Raw genomic sequence first — 13413 nt, 5'->3', positions numbered from 1 at the left:
GATGACAATGCGAAGCAGGGGAATTCTAGCGGACAGAGGCAGGAGATCCAGAGAGCGGGAAGAGGAAATGAATATTCAGGGAGCAAATTGGCTTTAAGCCATGAATAGACAAAGAATAGAAGGGGCGAAACAAAAGTAGAGAAGGAAGTGAATTGCAGAGAACAGAGAAGCCGAGCTGACCTGCAGAGCAAAGGTAGCATCAAGCAGACAGAAAAGAGAGAGTCCGAGAGTTTGTGAACTCCAGTGAAGGCTTGAGAGGTTCAAGCAACTCCTCTGTATAGACCTGTCAAGTATTGAGTACCAAATTGGACTCATACCACTAAGACCAGTCAAGGTCGAGATTCAGTGAGGGGGAGTCTGTGTACTCTAGAGGCTTGGGGGATCCAAGTACCGCCCTACTGATCATCATCTGTTAAGTGAGACTCAAATTGAGCTCCTTATTGTAAAATCTCTGCTTTAAGACACAATAGAAAAGACCACCACTGAAGCTGGACCAGGAGACGTAGCCCAAGAGGATTGGGTGAACTCCTTATTAAATTTGTTGTGTTCTGTGTTTGCTTACTATGTTTCTCTTATTGTTTCAAGTGTCTGTGTATTTCAAAATCTTATCGATTTGTTGCTTAAAATAACATAGACAAACCCAAGCACATAAGTCTGTAATACCTTCATTAATTAACTAAGATCATTCATGAGTGATTTTCAAATCAATAATTATGAATGTAATCTAAACATACATGTACAAAAGGAGGAACTTCTGCTACTAGGGTTGGCCCCTAACCCAAGAGCGTCAACCCTCTTAGTCAAATCAGTGCTGGATCGGAAATTCTTCTCATCTTCATTAAAATATAAAAAATATACAAGATTCATCAATCACAATGTCTTAGCTCACAAATGCCTCTTGGCTACAGCAAAAAAAGTCAAATCATAATGAGGCTGTAAGCCTTCTTATTTATACAACTGAAGCTACCAACAAATTTCTTAAATTTATGAAGGCTTGGATCCCAACTCGAGATCAACTAGTCTTCAACTATCACTGGCTTAGCTTCCAATGACCTTAATGGCTCAGCTACTTGTAACTCTGAGCTAATGAGATCTGGTGGAGGAAGCTTCGAGTGAGTGAGGAGTTAAGGAGGGAGATCCAATCTCCTAAAATCCCTCTTTCTTGTATTCTTTGAGTTCCTGCACTCTAATTAGCCAAAATTTTCTCCAAAACCTACAATCAATGCACATTACACCATAATACATGACATTTCATCTTTACCCTTCTCACTAAGCAAAATATAACAAAACATGTAAAGAAATGTGAGAAAAGATTTTAATAAGCTAGAGAGTGGCATATAGGTCCATATAATTTACCCATTGATGAGCCTCATCATCACCCCCCTACTGAAAGTGTTTCTCATCCTCAAAATGAGTGACTGCTTTCTCTTGTGTAGCTAGGTATCTTGGTGCAAGATGGGATCATTGGCGATGAGGTTGTGCATGCTAATGACAGCCATATAATTTATTTGTTCTGCTCTAATGTAAAGGGGCTCTATTTCTTCTCTTTCCAATACTCTTTTTACTTCCTTAGCCTTGGCCTCCTCATGACTCATCCATGATTCCAAGGCCATTAGTTGTAAGTCCCCCACCTTTGGATTGGGGTCTCACACATTCAAGTTTGTTAAGGCTAAGTTATTTAAGTAGAATTCAGATATCTTGGCCCTTGTTATGTAACTTGCTCACAAAATAAAATAAAAGATAGATCAACAACTTCAAAATAAGCCTCTTCGAGGGGGAAACCTCCTTTACATTACATAAATGAATAATTCGTGGATGACATAAATGACAAAACTTCCTTTCTATATATAGGAGTCTAAGGGGTCAAAATATAATCAAATCTGACACAACAATAACAATATAAGGGCACAACAATAACAATAAGGGCTACAATGACAATAGTAATGGGGGAATCACTAGTATTATAGGGACCTAACATGCCCCTCTCCTTCAAAAAAGTGTTGTCCTCAACACTTGAGTAGTTCTGGATGCTGGACCTAATAGCCTTGTCCTCCAGGGTGCTTTGGTCACAGAGCTCAATGAACTTCCTATAGTCTTGGAAAGGCATAGTCCCTCATTGTACTAGGGTTTTTATTTGAAACCGAGACCATTGTTCTTTGAGGTACAAGGCATATGTTTTTTCTTTTATCCTGCACTGGAGTGCCTCCATGGAGAGACCTGCCATAGCTTCCACTTGGCTCTCTTTTTGTTGTACTTGCCTCCTCAACGATGTGTTCTCAACCTCTAGTTGAGATTTCATCACTCTTTCCCTATCTCTTATTTCACTCAACTCTCTACCCATCTCTAGCAACTTCTCCTCCATGTGGCCCACATCTTCTACACTTTTTCATTTAGCAATTTGCATCCAGCGATGTGTCCTTGCTCTCTCCTTTTCAAGCTCAAAGAATAGAGGGATGGAAAATTTTTGTGGTCTAGGAATAGGAGCTAAGATTTGGATGTGGGCTAGGTTCCTGCAGCTCTTGGTACTCTCCCTTTTCTACCTTTTGAGTATCTATCTCCCCTTGTACTTGTGTTGTTGCTTCTTTTCCTTCCCTTTGTCCCTGCTATCCTTCCTAATCCTGTTTCTATCTTTCTTGTAGATTTGACAGAGTTTCATGTAGGACTGTCTGTGTTTCCTGTAGGAGGTTGTTCCCCTTTTGAAAAGGGGTCAAAGGTTCTTTAATTTGTTTTGTTGAGGTTGACCTAGTGACAGGCCTCCTAACATAGGTGATTGGTGACCTTGGGGACTCCTGTTTTGATGTGCCCTCTTCAACTCTCATTCCTAGAGGGACTAACTTTTCTTGTTCTCTTGGTGAGTCTTCAATGATTATAGGAGTCTTGGTAGGTGTTTGAGGTCCCCATTGTTTTATCCTGGTGCTCTTCCTTGTTCTGAAGTATAGGGGAGTCTTCCTCTACCTCTTTCCCATTGATTGTATAAGTGTACTTAGAACAGTCAAGGCAGCAACTGCCTCCTTCTCTGTGGCCCTAGGAGACACTCTTGGGGATTCCTCTCCTTCATTTCTAAGTATTTTAGGACTTGATCGATCCTTTTGTGCTTCTTCCCTACTGTCCTTTTCTTCCTCTATTTCATTTATCTTTGTCTCCTCTTCTTCCTCTGGTTCTTCTTCTTCTTCTCCATGCTCCTCTTCTTTAGGCTCTTCTTCCTCTTCTTTAGGCTCTTCTTTCTCTTCTTCTTCTGGTTCTTCTTCCTCTTCCTCACCACTAGAATTAGGGTCTCTTTCATACTCAATGGCTTGAATTACATCTTCTCTGTTCATGTCTGCAAATGTTGACCACATAATAGGGATTCTTAATTGCCTTATGGAATCTTCTAGTATGATCTTGATCAGTCCATGATGTACGAGCTACTGATTCTTCCCTTCTTGTACTTTGATGCTCATGTCTATCATTGATTGTAACAAAAAGTAGGGAACAATAAGTATTTTATGAGGAGGTAACTCTTCCCCAAATCTCATCTCATGGAGGAGTCTAAACTGGTAAGCATAGACTATACTGAGCCTACCCCCATAAGAAATATACTTGAGAATGTGATAGCTTACTTCATCCCAAGGATATGGAATGCTCTCTCTTCTAATCCCATTTTTGTCCTCAATTGGTTCCTCACCTTCCAAGAAACAATTCTTCTTGGAAAGAGTGCTGCTAGCTTTATCCTCTTTTCTCCATTGTAACCCTAGAGGAAGTCTAGTGATCTTGCTAATGCTTTCAGGGGTAATTGTTACTGACAATCCCCTCACTACAATAGTGGCACTGACTCTAGCTTGAGGCATAAGTGACATTGTGAATTCCCTAGCTATATCATCATCATATGCTCTAAGAAGCTCAAAGAATCCAAACCATTGATGCATTGTAAAGATTTCTACCATATGAGGATGTTGATGTATTCTAGTTGTTCTAATAGTTCCCTTCTATTGAAACCCCCTCTCATCTTTTCTATATGTCAATCTGATTGTATGAATTTTGGTGGCTATAGCTTAAGATCTTTCCCAAGTGATGAGGGTTTAGAGTTTAGGAAGGTGATGACTACAATTCTCCCTTTACTCTACACAATCCTCCAAATAATTCTGCCTATCTCTATGCACACTATAATTACTAAAGGAAATGACAATTTCTTTTCTTTTTCTCTTTACAAATGAAAGCATAGAGGATATGGCACTTACCTTTCACTGTAATTCCTTGGTTGAGGAGAATTATTGAATAGGTGGGCTCTAGACACCTACTCACAACATTTTTTACAATTCTCATTGTTTCTTGTAGTTTTCCTGCATGTGCTCACTATAGGATGGTCGAGACTAGCTTTCCTCATTGTTTCCTGTATTTTTCCTATGTTTCTTGTAGGTTCTCACTGTAGGATGGCCGATACTAACTTTTCCTTCGATGGATCCTCCAGGTGGTCCCAACTCTCAAAATCTCGAAATGAACAATGTCTTGCATGAAAGTTATGGAATATTTCTATTTATGGTCAATTTCATTAAGTGGTGTGTTGGATGGCTGAGTATGTATTTCTCCTTTTGGACCGTTGGCCCACTATTAGTTATCATGCAAACCTTCCTCGTAATCATCACCCTCTCATGTACAACGTAACTCAACCACCTTTTTGATTCATTCCCTTTGATGTGACCTTTCCATGTGTTTAGTTGAGTAGCACTTTAACTTTTTGTTATCGGACTGAGGGTGGCCAAGTTAACTAGCCACCTTCAGCTTATAAAAACAACATTTCATATTCGTAGAGTTTTAATCATATTCATATTTATGAGAGAGTGTGGATGAGGTGACATACCTGTGACTTCCTTTGCTTTGTTGATGCATGCCGGAGGGTGGCTCTCCTGTTCTTCTTATGGTTAACGTACATCTTCTCTTCTGCTCTCTTTTTGTTGATTTTATTATGCTGATGAGTTGTCTTCTTGTTGATGTGCAGGTGTTGGCTTCTTCGGTTGTTGATGAGATTTGGAGAGGTGCCATAATGCCTATAGATATGTTGCTCTTCTTCCAATGTCGGGTGCTGAAGGTTGAGCTTGGAGAGTGTTGTTGCTTCAAAATAGGTTGCTACAAGGTTTCCTGTAGTACTACAGGAAATCATGTATCTGCCTTGTTCTTTTTTATTTATGTGGTCTTTCTTTTTCCTAGAGGGTGAATAGATATTGAAGGGAGTGGAAGGTATGGCCATGGAGTGGTAGGTGAGGTAGGCTACTGGTGGTTTGGCCGTTGGATTTTTCTTTGTTTCCTCTCTTCTTATTTTTTTCTAAGTGGATTTCTTGATGGACACAGAGGGTGACATGGTCATGAAATGGTGTTGGTTGAGATTTGGTGAAGTCAATGGCCTCCATTTTCAAACCAAAATAGGCCTGCAACATGATTTTTCAATCGGTCTTTCTTTCCTGTATATTTTGAAGACTTCCTGTAGTACTACAGGAAACTCCTGTAGTAACTATAGGAAATCTTGTAGAAGTAACAAAACTGCCTGAAAATTGGATTTTTGATGGTTGGAGATGAGTATGGATGAATGAAACATGGGGATCATGGAGGAGATGAAATGAATGAAGGAACAAATGAGGTTTTGCATAGCTTTCTTCCCTCTGATCTTTGTGTCCACTATTTTCTTGAAAACCTACAAAAACCATAATTGTTATGAGTGGGTAGGTTTGACGTCCCTGCCATTATTTTTGTGTTTTTTTATTTTTTTTTTTCCTTTTTTTTTGAAAGACAACCAAGTTGCCTCAAAGGAGGTTTTCAACCCAAAAGTGGGCCTAAGGTGCCTCATGGATGCTTTCACCTAGGTCTCTTATTGTTTTTTTCTTTTTTTCTTTTCTTTTCTTTTTCAAAGATTCAATAGTCTTCAAGAATTTTGTGAGGTGGAAGTTGAGACTCCTTAAGTCATCATTACTACCTCACTGATACCACTGATGAACCCCTCCTTTGACAGAGGATTTTTGTAGGCTTTCAATCTATACCCATTGACAAGCAAGGGGATACCTTCTTCATCAATGGTTCTTATCTGAACAACCCCACTGTCATGGCACTTTTATATCACATATGGGCCCAGCCATCTAGTCATCAACTTGCCCTTTGAAATCCTTGAACCTGGATTCATACAACAGAGCCCAGACACCTTCTTGAAACAATTTGTCTCTGATAGTTTTGTCGTGCTAGAACTTTCTTTATGCTTGAGTCACCTCTATGTGCAGGAGGGCCTACATACTGAATTCATCTAACCCATTGAGCTGGACAAACATCTCTTGTTGTGCCCTTGTAACATCTAGATCCAACTGTGCTGCCATCCTTAAAGTGTTGTAACCAAACATAGTGGAGAGTAGAGACTTCTTCCCATAGACGAAATCATAAGGAATGAAGCCAATGGTTTTCTTCCAAGTTGCATTGTAGGCCCAAGTGGCATCCACTAGTCTATCAGACCAATCCTTCCTACTACTGCTCACCACCTTTGTCAAATTTCTTTCTAATTCTCTGTTGGTAACTTCTACTTGTCCATTGTCCCGAGGGTGGTAAGGAGTGGACTTCCTGTGCTTGATCTTATGTTGGCTTAAAATATTCTCAATCATGTGTGAGGTGAATTGAGTGCCCTAATCAATGACTATCTCTCAAGGGTATCCAAACTTGTAAAACACATTCTCCCTCAAGAACTCAACCACTTTCTCTTCTTTGGCTACCTTGATAGCTTTGGTTTTAGCCCACTTTGTTAAGTAGTCAGCACACACAATGATGTGCTTTTTCTATCCTGATGGAGGAACAATGGGCCCAATGAAATCCATGCCCCACTTACAAATGGCTCAAAAGTCACTTGAGGTTGCAAAGGAATTTCATCCCTGGGAGTAGGTTTCCCCATTCTTTGGCACCAGTCACATTGGTTGGTATATCTTCTTGCATCTTGGTGGAGAGTGGGCCAATAGTAGCTATCTTGTAGTACCTTGAAGGATGTTCTTTTGGCTGAAAAGTGACCTCCATAAGGCCCATCATGATAGGCCAGAAGGATGTCAAAAACTTCCTCCTCCCTGACACATCTTCTTAGAATTTGATCTAGGCCCACATTGAAGGGATTCCCCCAATCCATGTGAACGGGGTGCTTTTCCTTATAATTCTGCTCTTTTCCTTGGAGGATAGATTTGGAGGGAACTGTGCAGCTACTAAGTAGTTGGTTATGTCAGCAAACCACGAAGAGATAACTGAAATGGTTAATAGATTTTCATCTGGTAGCTGGTCATCAACCATTCCTTCCTCACCTATAAGCAAATCCAATATGGACAAAAAATCTGCAACTACATTTTCTTTGCCAAGCTTATCAATGATAGTTAGATCAAACTATTATAACAAAAGAAACCATATAATAATTCGAGCATTCACATCAGGTTTATTCATCAAATACTTGATAGAATCATGGCCAATATGTACAAAGGTCTGGTAACCAGTAATTTAATGTCTAAATTTATTTAAGGAATGGAAGACAACTAGGAGCTCCTTTTCAATCACAGTGTAGTTCAACTCAGGTTTGGATAGATTTTTGTTGATGAAGTAAATGGCATAAGGTATCTTGTCATCTATCTAGCCCAGAGTTTCTCCTATAGCTTTTTCAGAGGTATCAGCATGGATGTGGAAAGGAGGAGCCCACTTTGGGCCTCGAGTATAGGTGTAGTAGTCAACTTTTCCTTTAGGGTTTCTAGGGCCTCTTGGCAGCTTCCTAACCATAAAAATTTAGAGTCCTTAGCCAACCATCCAAAAAAATGTGAGGCTACATTGCTGAAGTCTTTTATGAATCTCCTATTATATCCAAGTAAGCCCAAGAAACTTATGACATCCCTCTATTTCTGAAGAGTACGGACCCTCTTTATGATAGCTATCTTATTTGGGTCTACTTGCAGTTCTTACTAGGAAATTGAGTGAGCTAGAATAGTCCCTATAGTCATAAAGAACTCACACTTCTCAAGACTAAGGGATAAGTTCATTTCAATGCATTTGTTTAATACCTTTCCCAAGTTAGAGAGAGCCTCCAAGTAATCACACCCATAGGGGGTGAAATCATCCATATAAATTTCCATAAAGTCATGGACTAGCTCTACAAAGATGCTCAGGACTGCCCTCTGAATAGTGGTAGGGGAATTTCATAACCCAAAAAGAAGGAACCTATAAGAAAAGGTACCCCAGGGAGAGGTGAAGGTGGTTTTATCATGGTACTCTGGGCTGATCTGGATCTAATTGTAACCACTGAATCCATCCAAGAAATAGAAGAAATTATTCCCTACCAGTCCATCTAATACTTGGTCAAAGAAAGGTAGAGGGAAATGGTCCTTTTTTGTGGCTTTGTTTAGCTCTTAGTAATCCACACAGATCCTCCAATCTCCATTTTTATTTGTAACCAGAACCAGAGGAGACACTAACTCACTATCTAAGATGGGGTAACTGAACCCTGCATCCAACAACTTCTACAGTTCTTCTTTGACTATATCCTTGAGGGTTGTGTTTATTCTCCTCTGAGGTTGGCACAGTGGCTTGTAGCTGTCCTTCATGTAAATGTGGTGAGTACACACTGAAGGGTGCACTCCCTTCATTTCCTTGTAACTCCAGGCAAAGGCATCTAGATGCTTTCTTAACATGTCACATAAATCCTCTTCCTGATGTACAAAGAGAGAGGGGTTGATTTTCAATGTTCTTTCTGGTCCAAATTCAATCATCTTGACATGAGTAGGGCTTGAGTCAGCTAGGTACATATCCATTGTTGGGCGTAGGATCCCCCAAGGGTAGTTTTGGGGCTAAAAGCCCATATTTGGTCAAATTTTCTAATCCAAGTGTAAAGACTCCGCATTTTGTGGTCGCAAAGCGCGTAGGTGTTAAAGAGTCATAGGGTTGTCTGCCCTTATTTTGGAAATGTAATGTCGGCTGTAAAAGATCTACCCATGGTCCGTAGACCATGGGATTGTATAAAAAGATATAAGCTCTAAGTAGTTAGAAGAAGAAAGGATTGAACATGTAAGAGAGTCATAGCTTTAGAGGAAGAAGTCTAAGTCTTGGGTTGTAGCGTAGGTAGAGGCTCTACAGCTGAGTGCACAGAGGCCTAGTGTAGAAGTCTATAGCTGAGTGCACGGAACCCTGTAGTTGATTGCGCAGGGCAGGTCGAGTCTATAATTGTCAGGAATTATCAATAAAGAGAAGTATTCTACAATTTCCGCATCTTTATTTCCTGTTTATGCATGTTGTTATGTTGGGTATGAATTTCACTTATAATGCTTATATGATGCACGAATATATGTAAATGTGTTGGTTAAGTGAACGCAACTAAGAACATCTATTTATGCGAAGCTAACTAAGATTAGTTAATAAGATAAGTAGACACTTAGCCTAGTTTCAGAGATACCGCAGTTCATTGCCCTAGCAGAGCGAAAGTCCCTTAGTTGTAGGTTAGGGCTGCACAAAAACCAATTGTACCCTTTTGCGAAGGTAGTGAAGGGTGGAATAGAGGGCTAAGAAACCTATGCGAAGGCTGGTATAGCCAGAATAAATTGACATCACAACCATCTCAAGGGTGCAGAAACTTGGTTCCAACATCCCCCGATACTGCTTTGGGTGAGACTTCAGTCTGTGCTCTGCGGGTTGATGTCGAAAGGGCCAGTAGTGTAGGGATTTGTTTCGCTAACTAAAGCTGAACCTGGGTCAGGCCCCCTCAAGCCAAAAAATGGTTCCACTGCCAAGACCGAAATCTTCATAAGATATGTGTGATGTCGTATCACTGGAATCCAACTAAGAAGGAGATTAGAGATTGGTTGGATAGAAAGATCCATGAATTCGTGGAACAGGAGAATAGAAACCCGTGACTGTCAAAAGAATAGTGGTTGGAATGATACCTGTATATATAGATCCATGAAATATTTTTATGTTCTTTCCCTATTGAGCTATACGAGTGGATCGCGAAGCTAGCAGATAACCAAGGAAGGTGGAAACTTGACGGTCCTATTGTGTGGACCCCAGAGCTATTGCGAAGGTTGGAAGCATTGAAGGATAAGATCGCCCGTGATGTCGATCATTGGCTCGATCACGTCATAGGAGGATTTGTTACTAAATTCCCAGTCAACATCTCAGTCAACTATAGCGAGGTGGAGCGACGATTTTTCAAAGGACAACGAGGTAAGTACATAAAATCTTTGAATACTTGGATTAAAATGTTGTTGTGTGAAAAATGGGTTATGCAGCTGCCTTGATGTTCGGACTATGCGAAGTGGAAAATTTATAGAAACGAAGGAAATAAGGGTCCAGAGTATAGCCCCTTGATTTCACCTCCGTGAAGAGACGAAGAAGTGATAGTGAAGGTCTCTCTGTGAAGTGCTATTCAGTTAATAAGACAAGGATTCCTGCAAATACCACCTCCGCCCACACCACCTCCGACTTCACCACCATCGCCTCCAACTTTACCCATACCACCTCCACCATGGTTTAGCATGGCAAGTGCAATGAAGTTGCCTTTGTTCAAAGGCATGGGAAATGAGGACCCAGACCAATTCTGGTTCATTGTGAGGGCTCTATGGGAAGCTCAAGTTTTTACAGATGATCATATAAAGAAAGTGACACTGGTTAGCGCTCTTCAGGATCGCGTGCTAACCTGGTATATTAAGTACTCTAACGATAGCCTGAATGCTGAAGTAGCATACATCCAGGAAGCACTAAATAGAGAATTTAGTAGGACTAAATCTGAGGTGCAGTCGATTGTGGGATTTCAAGAGATCGTGAGGCAACCAGGTGAGACGCCTTGGGAACTAGATCAGAGGTTGAAATGTATAATCCGTGAAGAAAACATGAATTTGACAGATGGACAACATCACAAGTGGTTTGTGGCTTCGCTAATACCACACTTAAGGAGTGCACTATCGCAACAAAAGATAACCACTCAAGCAGAGGCCTTGGAGATTTCCATGAGACTACATGAGACTCCGATGCAAGATCCTAACCTAGCAGTCCAACAGATCCATGCGCAGCTGAAGAATCTGTGCTTGGAGATGCAAAGTCTAAAGCAGGACAGGACAGTTCAACCAGAGGTACATAAGGAGGTATGGTGCTTGAAATGCAAGAGTCACAGTCATGACAAAGACCATTGCCTAGTCTTTTCAAATTACCTTGCACGAGGAGGATTGATGCCTTTAAGGCCAGAAGCTCAAGCAGGACCTAGCACAACACCTTATTTATAGTGTGCTATCTGTCAGGTAGCCGAAAAACATGCCACAGATAACTATCACTTGCTACAGAAGTATGTGCAAACACCGCAACAACTGCTCTGCAACTTTTGTAGGTCAGTGGGACACGATGAGCGTATTTGCAGCTATAAATTGATGATGGATAGAACTCTCGCCTACTGGGTTCAGGCTGAAATGCGGCCGCTTGACCAGAATATAGGGATGGTGCAGATGGGATGTCAGGGGTGTGGACGAGGCCGAGGCGGAGGAGGACCTGGTATAGGTCCAGGACAGCTGATTTGCTACAATTACGTAGGACCAAGACACTATGCCCGCAATTGCACTAATCCAACACATCCATCATGCAAGTATTGCAGGCTGTTTGATCATGAAATGGAAGACTGCCCTATCCTAATAGCTAGGATAAATGACAAAGGGGTGCTACCACCTCCCCTGACTCAAAACTTACAAATGATGAGGTCTGAGCCATGCGAGGAAGATCCGAACATAAATATAGTGCTCAGGAGTGGAATCCCGACAACAGATGACAAGGGGAAATAGCTAGAAGAGAGTACATGGGTTCGCAAAGCCCCAGCGAAAGAGGCTGAGTTTGATTTGGAGCATGCTCATGAAGCCTTCATGGAAGCTAAGAAGAGCTTCGTTGAGGCCTCCATCTTGGGAAGCAGGGATAAGCATGAGCCGGAGATGGACCCCTCTATGCTCACAACTTTCCTGGAAACCTGTATGAAGTTACTGCGCGATAGTAAGGTTGTAAAAGGGCTACAAGAACTCATCAATATATGCGTTGGAACCATGCCAGGTGAGCCACGTGTAGTGCGAAATATTGGCAAGCATAAAACAAGGATGGGACAGGAGATGAGACTAACCACACAAATAGGAGAGTATGAAATGGATCAGTCATTTTGGACCTAGGGTCCGATGCGAATGTCCTACCAAAACAGACTTGGGAGTGAATGGGGAGACCTGCACTGCAATGGTCTCTGATTTAGCTAAGGATGGTGAATCAGCAGAAAATCATACCCATGGGGCGGCTGCAGGGGGTGACCGTGGATATTGAGGGAGTGAGCGCGTTGACAGATTTTGAAGTAATAGAGATTGTGGATGACAACAATCCCTACGCTGCACTCCTGGGAATTGACTGGGCTACTGATATGAATGGGGTAATCAATCTAAAGAAGCGAAAGATGATCTTTGAGAAGAAGTCGTTGTGCGTAATAATACCCCTCGATCCTGTTGAGGGATCACGTTATACTGAACTAGTCCGCGATTATGAGAGTGATGATGATTTGGACTGTATCTATAAGATAACAACGTGATACCAAGATTAGGTGAATCCCAACAGGGATGGGTGGATTACATGGGATCGTGAGAGTTCCTGAACTTTGGACTCTGACGAAGAAATAAAACACTAGCAGAATCGGTTACATGAAGTAAATACGCTGAATTGCAACATGATGACCCGGTCGTTGCATTGTGTGTCGTCAGAGGAAAGAAATCTACCTATTTATGATGGTATAAATGATGTAGATATCTTTTTGGATGCATTGGAAAGGGAGGTGCCAGAAAATCAACGCTTCCAGACCTTAGGCTGGGCACTGCGCGCTACACCCACAAGATGGTGGGGTACGCACAAGGGAAGTTTTGATGATTGGCACGAATGTGGGAGGATGATGAGAGCATGATTTTGGAAGCCTAAGATGCGACTGACAGACAAGTATGATGGAAAAAATGATCCGCATGTGCATCTGGACAAATGGATGTAGCCTTATGGAGAAAAGCCATAACCTGTGTGGGTGCACCTGTTCTGTCATACCTTGGATGTTATACCAATGAATTGGTATATAGAAATAGAGCTCCACCATGGGATAGGTGAATGGGATATCTTGCGCGAAGGATTCATGATGACATTCAGTTTTGAGGACGGGTTTGACAGTATTGATGAAGCACTACAAGAGGTGAAAGCAACCATCTTTAGGATACCACAGGATCCTTTAGATCTGATTTAGCCTGAATGGGCTACTTATCTGAGTCGCGCGTTGGAATGTTATAATGTAACTGCTGAAGAGGAGGATGAGGATCCATGGAAGATTGACATTCTAGAAATAGAGGCTACCACGAGGTTCAAGGACAACAGATTAAGAACCCTAATATAACCGTGTCGGTGAAG

This window comes from Pinus tabuliformis, chromosome Q (genome assembly GCF_031772625.1).
Source record: "Pinus tabuliformis cultivar Carrire ecotype Pingquan chromosome Q, CPIR1, whole genome shotgun sequence".
In the NCBI taxonomy this organism is placed as follows: Eukaryota; Viridiplantae; Streptophyta; class Pinopsida; order Pinales; family Pinaceae; genus Pinus; species Pinus tabuliformis.
Note: the sequence above shows the minus strand (reverse complement) of the source record.